Source organism: Oryctolagus cuniculus, chromosome 12 (genome assembly GCF_051225735.1).
Source record: "Oryctolagus cuniculus isolate XC-2025 breed Fujian yellow rabbit chromosome 12, ASM5122573v1, whole genome shotgun sequence".
Classification (NCBI taxonomy): domain Eukaryota; kingdom Metazoa; phylum Chordata; class Mammalia; order Lagomorpha; family Leporidae; genus Oryctolagus; species Oryctolagus cuniculus.
In genome coordinates, this window is record NC_142878.1 from 27,197,009 (window position 1) to 27,207,108 (window position 10,100).

Sequence of the window (10,100 nt, forward strand, 5' to 3'; positions counted from 1 at the left end):
TAAAAGTATCATTGAGAAGAAATATTGTGGAAAGCCTGTCAAAAAATAGTTCCTCCCTCAAGGGACCATCATGAAGCAACACTGAAATTTCTCTGATGTTTTATAGTAGCCATATGCTTATCATTGATTATTCTGAATTTGGTGAAGCCTAACAGTTATTTCCTTTTGACAACTTAGTTTGCCTTGGAGGCTTGGGAAAATGCACTTAATTTGGGGGATGATACTCAGAAAGAATTCTGTTTGGAGGGGGGCATTTTTATAGACATGACTGTCTATCCTGTGTTGCCTTGATTGTTGAAGATGATGAAAATCAAACGTGATAGTTGGTTATATCATAGACCTACATTCTGAACATCTTCCGAATATTCCTGTAATGTTTCCACTTTGAGATTGGAAGTGAGTGTCCAAGAATTATTTTATGTCTTAATGCCTTTGGAAACTAAATTACACAGAGTACTACTGTGTAATAAAGTTCTTTTAACAAGATAACAAATCTTTAAAAGAACTCTAAGCTAAAATATTTAAAATGTTCTAAATCTAAAATGTGGCAGTACGTAAAGATGAATTTTTAAATAGTTCCTAGTTGGACTTGATTTAAGGCAGAATAAATGTTGAACAATCAGAAATAATAATCAGCAAAAGATACACATCTTTGTGTATAAACCATAATAAGGAATTGTTAGCACTGCTTGCAGTTAGTATTAGGCACTGGGAGAATCACTTAAGCTCTCTGAATATTTGTTTTCTTCCTTGTAAGTTTGGAAGCTTAATCTAATAGCACCAAACATGTCTTTCTGTCTTAAATAAGGAGATACTTGGATTCCTTTTAATATATGTATTTCTGTGGGTAAAGCAGAATATAATGAATTTTCTAATTGAATAATGTATCATGATTTTTGAAGATCATTTCCTATGAAAATAAATTCAATGAGGCCTGAAGTACAGTTTGTCTAGGACTAAGATTAAAAATTCTATATTTTCAAATAAATCTTGTATAGAATTTACAATCATCACTTATCTAGAGCCATCAAGGCCATGCCATTAAGAGGCCTGAACTGAGACTCGTATCAAAGACTTTAATATTGATGTCTTAATGGAATAATCATTTTCCCTGTAGCTCCCTGTTGTCCTTTGTACCCCTCTTGAAATTTGTTGCCTTTTTTTCTATATCATGCACAATCATAGTCTGCCTACTAGATTGAAGATTTCTTACGGATGTAAACTAGGCTGTGATTATTTTTGCATTTTGCACAGCTCTTAAAACTTAGTTTATAGGATTTTATTAAGTATTTTTGAATTAATCTTATTTATATGCCCCCTTCCAAAAAAAAAAAAAAAGATTCGGTTGACAACTTTTGGGCATTTGTGAAATTACCGGCTCTGTGAGAGCAAATGGGATTCAGAATGGCTCTACCATTTGTATGGGTGGTCAGGAATGGGTGGCTGGGATGACAAGCATCGTCTAGGGCAGCCCTGCAGTCAAGGGTTGTAGTTCAGAGGTCACCCCAACATAGCCTTGTTTTGGCACCTTCATTGTAGGACCACTTTATTTCAAGCATTTAGACATTTCTACACCTCGTCCATTGGAAGGGAGGATAGACCTGAAGTAATGTTGTTTAACAGTTCCTGTCAGAAGATGAATGAAAATGACAAAATATGTCACCCAAAGTAGGCCAATCTAGGGAATTATCCTAAATAGAAATCAGGCTCAGATCGCAAATTAAACTCCAGTGGATCTGATATTCCTTACTTTTGTGGCTTTGCCCAAGACTAGGATGATCATTTGCATGAGCTGTTAAGCTGAAAGAATGGTTAGATGATTAGAATGAAGAATTAACCTGTCTGAGCAATTGCCTCTACTTCTCAGAATGCACCCATGCTGAGTACCAAGCCAAGTGCCTGCAAATTACTGTGACCACAATTGAAAGCACAATTAAATTGCCTAAGTACAAGGGAAACCTTGAACTACTGTATGTTCTCCAAATCATTAAGTGGTAGTTATCTTCTTGACTATTTTGACTGAAGAAGAGGTATAAATCAGAGCCACAATTATTGTGATAAAAGGTAACTTAGCAGCTGAACTGGGTGTAAGGAGAGCACAAAGGAATCAAAGGTGCAAATTAAATTTCCATAATGATAAAAAATGTGCCTGATATCAAACGGTGAGATACCCTATTAGCTGATAAATAACCGCATTGGTATGTACCTTTCTCACATTTTATGATAATTATTTCTTGCCTGAGGACATTTGTTAAGAAAAACATTGGACACTTTACAATAGAAAGGTCATAGTTACACTTTTCTAATTAAATTTTAGGATGAATCAAATGCATGCTTTGATTCCTGCTGTATCTGAGGATTTTCGTGGTATGATTCCAGTTGGCTTGTGACAATCACAAGAATGTTAAAACAAGTCTAATAAAAAATGGGGTGATAATGGTGTAATTAGTAAACTTTGATGTAGTTTTAACGTTCATAAGTGCTGATTTTGGAAACTTTGATATATATACATACATGAACACACACATACACACAAAGTACTAAAAGTGGTACTTAGAATGAACAAAAACATTCATTAAACAACATTTCTAATTATTCTTTTCTGTACCTTTTTGCTATTTCATTTCTATCCATTTTATTCCTTATAAAGGACAGATAATCAATGCTGAGCATGTTTTTCAAAGCAAAGATAGAGATTCAGGGAAAAGGGTTGATCTCTATCCCTTCAATTATTTGTCAAATATTTTAACGAAAGGCCAATTTTATAGCTACTGTGATGTGGCTAAGTTTGGATGTGTGGCTCGCTAATGGAAGCAGACATGGTAAAGGACTTTAAATTATACTTGCTGTTACAATTGTAATAGCATAATAAAACATTGTTCAAAAGCAAGAATAATTAGTGTTGTTAAAATAGTAGTTAATTTTGCTGAACATGGATGTATTAGAAACTGTTCCGATTGAAATATGCATTAATCTTCCTAACAGCTCTAGGAATTCCTACTATTATCCCTAGTTCTCAGGTGATCAGATAGAGATAGTGTGTATTTATTTAAAAATGCCTACTTATGATTGCATATATTATGTTATGTGTACTCATAAGTGCATCTGTACAATGGAATAATCGCATTTTCAAATATTGTGAAATCTGAACTACTCACATAGCAGTATGTTAGACAAGTCTTTCTAAATCAGTAGTGATATAAATCATCTTACTCAGCTGTGTAACAGTCTAATATTATTGGCAGATACTAGAAACCTAATAGTTTTTATCAAGGACAATGTTTTGATAAAATATGCCTATTTATACTTGATCAGTTATTAGTGCTATTACTTCAAGTGAAATTCCTAGGTTAGATTTAAATTTTGCTATATAATGTGAAAGTGCTGTTTGAAAGCACTGTTGAAATCAGTCCTGTAGATCAATACTCATTTTTCTCTACTCTTACAAGTACTTGGTATTACCAATCAATAATATCTAGTTATTGAAAACTGCTTGAAAAAAATGGTATGCTAGCGTGCTATTAGTTGAAAGTGTATTTACTTGATTATGAATGAGCTTTTAAAAAATTATGCTTGCTTGCTCTATCTATCTATCTATCTATCTATCGTCTATGTAGCTATCTATTTAAACCAGTCTGAGCAGATGATTTTCTACAGGTTATAACTTCCTGATGTTAAATATTTAGATGCTGAAAATGTCCTAGATGGACCAATCACTGAAAACTCAATTAAGCTGGCTCTCATGTTCTATTGATATTTACTACTTTGGTGCATAATATTTTAATTTTGGTAGGAATGGTAGAATGAGAAAAATCACAAGTTGGCAACCACCAATAATGATTATTCTAGACAGAATCATTAATGGAGGCAAAAACTAGCAGGTTAAAATGTGATGGCATATCACCTTTAGATGCTTAAGAATTCCTAAGGGAAACTTAGTAACTTTGAAATGAAGAACTCTGATGACTCCATCTTAACCAGATAAGTAAAGTTAACATCACCAGTAAGAGGACAGACACATACCATGTATCTACCGATGTGATGCACTGGAAGCACATGTGTGCTTAGTGACATTCTTTTCCTAAAGACATAAGCCAATCTAAATCTCAACTGAGGGATATTGTAAAACCTAACCGAACTGTAGTCTTATCAAGGCATGTAGAGACTAAGAAATCTTGACAAGATGTAGAGAGACCAATGAGATATAAGAACTAAATGCAGCATTTGATTATGAATTAGATCCTGGACTAGAAAAAAAACTAATTTGCATTGCTAAAGAATACCTAAGAGGAATATTGATGAAATGTAAGCACTGTTTCTCCATTATGTTGTTGGTAATTTTCTGATAATGGGATTTGTAACTGTAATTATGTAAAATAATGGCCTTCCTTTTTGGAAATACACACTGAATTGCCAAGAGTTGGTTTCTGGTAGGCATTTGGTGCTGGCATGTCTGCATTCCATCTTGGAGTGCCTGGGTTTAAGCCTTCGCTCTGTTTCTGATCAAGCTTCATATTAATGTTTACCTTCAGAGGCAGCAAGTGATAGCTCAAGTAGTTGATATCTGCCATTCATGTAGGAGACTTCGGTGCAGTTCCAGGCTCTTGGCTTCAGCCTGGCCCAGCTCCAGCTATGGCTCATATTTGGAGAGAGAACTAGTGTGTGAAACTTTTTAATATGGGCTGCCTTTTCCCTGTGGGCTGGGTCATGTGAGCATGATCAAACTGCCATTTTGATCATGTGATAATCCTTGATAAGTGCAAATATAGATCAGAGATCTGTAATCTAATTTATGAAATAACTTAAATAGATTTTGTTTTTTTTTTAATTTCTGTGAGTTATATTATTTTATTCTAATCTCATATTAGTAAAAAAAAAAAAACCTTAAAAGAGCAAAACAGACTTAATATATTGACTTGAGTATACTTAACACTATATGTGATTTTTTTGCACGATAATCAGATAATATCAATTATCTTTTTCTCCCAACAATGACAATATAGCTTTGTTTCATGCCATGAAATTGTTAAGATGAAGTGCTACCGTGAGCTTCTTCTAGAATGTTTAACAGTCAGCATTATATCTGGGGTTTAGGATAATCCTGTCCTGTATTCTATTTCAAATAAAAGAGAGTTTACTGAAGTAAGACCATAGACCATTTTAAGGTGTAGTACTATTAGGTTTTCAAGGATGAATGAGCTTAGGAGTAGAAGTGAAAAAGTTGAAGTTGACTCTTTAAAAAGAATAATGTTCCTCAAAAATGAAGAATAAAAATGTTCAAATTTCTGCCGTTAAGACAATGTGAGACTATAATGAGCCGAAGCCAAAAATGTTCAAGTCTCTACTGCTTAGACAATGTAAGTCTATAATGGGAAGAAGAATGGGCATACAGCTAATGAAAGTGAAAAAAAAAAAAATACAGAGGAAGGCATGTTCTCAAAAAGTAGAGCTAAATTAGAAATTTTAGGAAGACAAAGATGCAGTAAATTATGTAACAAAAACTGCAATTAAATGTAATTTATAGTGACATAAAATGAGCTTTCCATTTAGCAAAGACCAGTTGTAAAAAATACCTCATACAGCTCCAGGTAGTGCTGATGCTTGGTGATGCATTCTAATTGTCTTCCAAGTCCTTTGTTGGGTGCTTTAATTAACCTTTGTAACCCAGTCCTCAGCCTAACCCTCAACCCTAGCGGAGCTGCTACAGAATTATGATCCTGCTCAGCAGTGGGTCACCAAATTGAATGATGGGAACATGCAAATTCCAGGCCTTTTCTCCTTCCAGGGGCTGTGGAAAGAAATGAAAGATAAGAAAGCTGGTGATCTTAGAGTGCTGTACATTTTCAGTAGCTTTTAGTTCTCTTTCTGATGGACTTTCCTTTCCTTAGATAAATAATACTTATTATATGTTAATATCTACCAGAAGGTTCAGTCTTAGTAAATTTATCATTATTTTGATAAAGGAAAATGTCTTTAGAAATGAGCAAATGGAATATTAGGCATTTTTAGATGATGTGAAGCAATATTATAAGAATGCTTAGTACTTTTTTTTTAAAGATTTATTTTTTTACTTGAAAGTCAGAGTTACACAGAGAGGAGAGGCAGAGAGAGAGAGAGAGGTCTTCCATCCTATAGTTCACTCCCCAACTGGCTATAATGACCAGAGCTGTGCCAATCTGAAGTCAGGAGCCAGGGGCTTCTTCCGGGTCTCCCATGCAGGTGCAGGGGCCCAGGCACTTGGACCATCATCTGCTTTCCCAGGCCACAGCAGAGAGATGGATCGGAAGTTGGGCAGCCCAGTCTTAACCTGGCGCCCATACAGGATGCTGGCACTGCAGGCCAGGGTGTTAACCCACTGCACCACTGCGCCAGCCCCATGAATGCTTAGTACTTCTACAGGAAGCAGTGGAGTCTTGCTCACTTTGCCCCTGCTTCATGGATTATATAGCTCTCGAAGAAGTCATCAGAATTAATGAGTAAGTTGTTATTGTCTGGGTGACATTTAGAGAACCAAGTTGGAAAATATATGGAATGGCACTTTAAATTTATCTGAGCATAGAATTGCACATATTATAAAAATAGGTAAGGTAACTGGCATATAAATAAACATATTTCCATTTTCCTCCTGCTCATACTTTTGAATACTAAATAGCAATATATGTATATATATGTATACATGCATATATATATATTTCTCATTAGTGTTTTTATGATAGAGGCATTAGAAGCCTTGTGGTCTATATAGTCAATACCTTGTTGTTAAGTATAGGAGAGTCCTTTTTGCCTGATTATAGTGAGGTTACAATGTGGCTAAAATGCACTTCCCAGTTTCCCCTCCATGTGATTAAAATGTATTGGACTGCAAGGCACATTCCTTCAGGCCTGGTCTCTCTGCTGATTCGTGTTTACAATCAGTTGAATACAGAGGGTTAAGAAAAGTGTTTCTGTTGTCATGGGTTCCAAAAATTTTTCAGGGAAGCATAATCCTATAGCCTGTAACTATAATGTTATCATGAGTTAGGAATAAATTATTATATATTGTGTGGGGAGCAACTCGGACTAGACTAAGTTACTGGAATTAAGACTTATTCTATGCATCTGCTCTCCCACAATATGGCGCTGGGAGAGGAGGAAACAGCTTCTACACAGCTGCCTCCAGTTCAACCAATAAACTGTAGGACCTGCTCCTGATTGGAGGAGAGCAGCGTACTCGGCGTGTGGGTAGCAGAGTTGGGATTGGTGGAAGAGGACTATAAAGGAGGAGAGAGACAACATGCACCAGGAACATCTAAGGGGAACATTTAAGAGGAACACCTGAGCAGCCCCCGAGAGAGCCGGCCGGCGGTGTGCCGCTCCCCCGCGGAAGTGGGGAAAGTGGCTAGGGGGAACCGCCCTTCCACAGAGGTGGAAGGGACGGTAGCCAACCCAGGAAGAACCAGCAGCAAACCCGGGAAGGGCTGAGCAGACAAAAGAACAGCGCAGGGTCCTGTGTCGTTCCTCCACGAAGAGGGGGAGTGACATAATGGTGCCGTGACTCGAATATGAAGCCTAGGCAGGGTCTAGTGTCGTTCCTCCACGAAGAGGGGGAGCGACATAATTATTTATTTATTTGAAAGGTAGAGTGATAGGGAGAGGTAGAGAGAGAGAGAGAGAGAGCAAGAGCGAGAGAGATAGAGGAAGGTCTTCCATCTGCTGGTTTACTGCCTAGATAGTTGTAACATCCAGAGCTAGAAACCCAAGCCAGAAGCCAGAAACTGTATACTCTCCCAATTGTGTGGTGGGGTCTCAGTTACTTGGACCATCTTCTATTGCCTTCCTATGTCTATTAGTAGGTAACTGGATCAGAAGAGGAGCAGCTGGGATTTGAACCTACTCAACTCAAGCTACTAGGGGATTCTCCCACTTTGGGTTGTCTTATAGATAAACTTCACCTAGGAAGGGGGTCAAGGGACAGTCCTGGTTGTTGGGGAGAAGCATTGAGACAGGTATAGCAAGAAATGTTTCCTAAATGAAATCTGAAGAAGTCTAGTTTAGACAAATGGGGAATAAAAACACTACTTAGAAATAATTATCTGCATATCTGAAGTCAACAGAATTCTTTTGTTTTCTGATATTAGGATCTATGTTTTTGGAAGCAAGAGGTACATTTTGAAATAAACCAGAAAACACCTTAATATTAATTATTCTTTTCATATAGTTTGGATATCAGAAAGAACACCTGGGTATTCTGGGATAAGTTTATATTTCTCCAAATCAATTTCTCAGAAAAAAGTTTCACTTTCAAATTCCCACATGATCTTTGTCATAAACACATTGAGATGGCCTGGTTGATTTAAGGCTTCCTTATCAATAGAACTACCCTCACAATCTGAACTGTGTCTACTTTATTTATTAATTCTGGTCCCTTCATATTCAGGCATCATTCATACTCTTGACAAGTTCCTTGAGTTCACTACTGGGAATTGCGATGGTATTGTCTTTTAAAGGCCGATTCTTCCTGGAAATGGAGAACCAAATGTTCCTACTCACAATCACCAGGTTTTTTTTTTATCTTCAGTCGAAGAGATTGTAGTCATTTTTCAGAAGTACTTGAACTCATTCTTGATTGGGGGTAAGAGCAAGTCCCTATTCTTGCAAATGTCCATGTTCTGTGACACAGCAATGATGTACTTCAACCGATGAACCATGATTGTGGCATCACATAACCCTCACCTTGTGAGCCCAAGTATAAAAATTTTGAAGAAAGATTGACAGTCAAGAGGTCTTGACTAAGATAAACAGTATTGGAAAATACAAACATAAAGAAAACATAGACGGCAGTATTAATATCTAGGATGAATATAAGATTAGGAATACTAAATAAGAAAAACAGCCATGCATATTACTAAACATGCCTAATTTAAATGACATGTATTAGTAATAAGCACATATGAAATATGCATGGTAATGAAAAAAATCTTTACAAATTTTTTAGAATGTGCAGTGTTGTCATTTTACTCAGTGCTCTTGTCAATATAATTGAAGTAATTATAAATGTAACAAAATGTTTTGACTACTTAAAGTTAGGAAATATACACCTAGACTACCCATATGTCACTGAGAAATACTAAAAAGATTATAATACATATAAAAACAATGGGAAGGAGAGTACTTCATACCCATGGAAAATAGGCAAAGCTGAATGCCAGGGATTCTTTGTAGCCTTACAATATTTCTGACTAAAAAAGGAAACAAATTGAGAAATGAAGTACTCATCTTTAAAAAAAATTAAATGCATTTGTTGGGAATTCAGGTTGTATTATGTAAATTCCATGGTTGTAGGAATTTAGTCTATTTGTTTAGTTTTAGAATCTTAGCTCTAGTGGTGTGCTTAGCTCAAAGCGGTTTCAGGAAATATGTGTGAAATAAATTATAGGAATCCCAATAATAAAAATAACTGCTGTTTACTCAGCATTTAGAAGGCAGTAATCCCTGTCTTTTACATGAATTTTGTTCCATCCACTCAGCAATCCTATGAACGTATCCAATTTTTATGAATGAGAAAATTAGAGTTAAAAGAGGTTAAATGCATTGTCTAACCTAAAAAAAGCTAGCAGGTGTCAAGACCCGGATGAGAACCTCTTTATGTCTTACTTTTTAAAACAATAATGTGCCACATCATTGTTGTACCTGGGAATAAGAGAACCTGAATAATTTTGCAAAGGGAGGCTTGCATTTTCCTACAAAAGCTGTAAGAATTGGAGAGAGCAAATTTTAACAGGTGCAGCCCGATGTAATTATGGAGGTACAGAAGTCCAGGTGTCTGATCACGCTTAGCTCCCTGCTGCCTTACATTGCCTTTGTGAAAAGTAATGGGTCAATTAATGAACGTACGAGGTGAACTCCACTAGTTTCCAGTGTCTGCTATAAGAATCACCACAGAGTGGTGGCTTGAAACAGCAGAAATTTATTCTCTTCTGGTTGTGGGGCCCAGAATTGGAAACCAAGTTTGTCAATAGTGTGTGCTGCGCTCCCTCTGAAGGCTCTGGGGGAGACTCCATTCCCTCACTGCCTTCATATGCGTGTGTGATAGCATCACTTTCAAAAAGACAATTCTGATA

The 10,100-nt window shown here is 36.4% G+C and overlaps 1 pseudogene; it reads right to left on the reverse strand.

Annotated features, from left to right (window-relative positions):
- Positions 1 to 8,189: 8,189 nt before the first annotated feature.
- LOC100345358 (dihydrofolate reductase-like) lies at positions 8,190 to 8,687 on the reverse strand (annotated as a pseudogene).
- Positions 8,688 to 10,100: the final 1,413 nt, after the last annotated feature.